Source organism: Bubalus kerabau, chromosome 23 (genome assembly GCF_029407905.1).
Source record: "Bubalus kerabau isolate K-KA32 ecotype Philippines breed swamp buffalo chromosome 23, PCC_UOA_SB_1v2, whole genome shotgun sequence".
In the NCBI taxonomy this organism is placed as follows: Eukaryota; Metazoa; Chordata; class Mammalia; order Artiodactyla; family Bovidae; genus Bubalus; species Bubalus kerabau.
Genome location: NC_073646.1, coordinates 3,454,474 through 3,456,387, shown reverse-complemented (window position 1 = coordinate 3,456,387; position 1,914 = coordinate 3,454,474).

Sequence of the window (1,914 nt, the reverse complement as noted above, 5' to 3'; positions counted from 1 at the left end):
AGAGAAATGCTTTCAGCTTTTCTCTGAAAATGCTGGCCAGTGAACTAGACCCCACACGCTGCAACTAAGATCTCTCAGAGACAAAAGAAATTCAATAAATAGGAATAAGCATTAGAAGGAGCCTGAGGACGGCTGATTCCTCAGACACTGCAGAGGCTCCAGGTCCGGCTCCAGCACGAGCATGACGACTCTAATTCCTACACTCACTCCCTGGTCCATTGCTCCTTCCTCGGTCCCAAAGGCCCCCACACTGAGTTGCCCCCAAACTGACCTCCCAGCAGGAGCCCCAGCCCCACATCCAGGACCTGGTACTTAAGGAAAGGGTTCAGAGCAACAGGAAACTGGAGCGTGCTTGTCAACAATGATCCAGAATTTCAGGATGATGATAGCAGAGTGTTCAACCAGGGTCATTGTGAGGCGGGGCGCTTTGTGGCACGGGCCCCATGTTTTGACCCTCTGCTTCCCCAGTGGGAAGGAAATGGCAACCCGCTCCAGTATCTCTGCCTGGAGAAGCCCATGGACAGGGGAGCTTGGTGGGCTACAGTCCTCGGGTTCGCAAAGAGTTGGACACCACTGAGCGACTCACACTTTCACTTTCCCCTGCTGCCACCCCAGGGCCCAGGGAGGGTGGGATAGAGGCTGCTGTGCACAGAGCAGTCAGCAGGGCTGGGGCTGAGCTGGTGGGAGCGGGGACAGGCGGCAAATGAGACTCCAGGCCCACTCTCCCCTCATCTCTCGTCACTCACCTTAGCGAAGCACATGGTGGCTTAGGGTCCTCCCGTGGGGACTTGCTGGAGGAAGAGTGGAAGGAGAAGTGCTTCAGAGAAGAGGGCTCGCCCACCACCCTGGAGGGTCCTCCGCCTGCAGGTCTCCCCCACCCCCACGCCGGGCTCCCCAGAGCCCCTCACCTGAGATCCTGCAGCCAGAGCTCCAGCTGAGCACTGCCCCGCTGCCTGCTGAGCCCCAGTGACTTAAGAGCCGGCCAGGAAAGGGCAGAGAGGGTGGAGCCCTGCTGGGGAGGAGGCAGGGTCAGCTGGGTGTGTTTGAGACAGAAACTGAGACAGAAATAGGAGCAGAAACAGAAGAGGAAGGGGGGGAGTCAGAAGGAGGGGAAGACATGGAGCCAGAATCTGAGGGGCGGGGCGGGAAGGGCGTGTCCCTTACACTCAGGGTCCCAGGACAGGGCCCTTCTCCCTGAGCTGGGTCGGGATCTGTGAGCCCAGCTTGGGCTGGGACCCCCCACCTTCGGCTGGAGCATGGGGAGGGACGGGGTAAAGTCCAGACTTGGGATGATAGTTTGAGGAAGCTTCAGGGGGAGCCGACCAGGGCCCTCGAACAGACTGCACCCCACTCCACATCCAGAGAAGCTTCTGTAGCTGCCCTGCCCTCAGGAAGTCACAGGACCTGCAGGGGCTCTGAGGTGGAGACTCTCCCCTGCATCCAGGGACGGGCCGGGCCTGTGTGCCTCACCCACAGGATGTGTCCCTCAGAAGGGGCAGAAGGGAGCCTTGCTGGCCGTCTGGGCCCCGCTGACCAGGGTCTCCTGAGGCCTGCTCGGGCCCCCGGGCCTCAGTCACCATGGCAGGGGTTTCCCTGGCCCTGGCCAGCCCCACAGGGCTTGACTCTCACAGCCTGGCCCACCTCCCCCTGAGACCACAGCCCCTCACTGCCATGGCCTGGCATCTGTCTTAGAGACCCAGGGCTGCCATAACAAAGAGCCACAGACCCAGGTCTCAGCAACACACATTTACTCTCACAGTGAAGCCTCAAAATTGAAATCAAGGTGTCAGCAGGCAGCGGTTGCTGAGAGCCCTGAGGGAAGCATGTGTTCCAGGCTTCTCTCCTAGGCCTGTTGACAGCTGTCTCCAGGTCTACATGGCGCCCTCCCTAGACAAGTATCTGTCTCCTAATTCC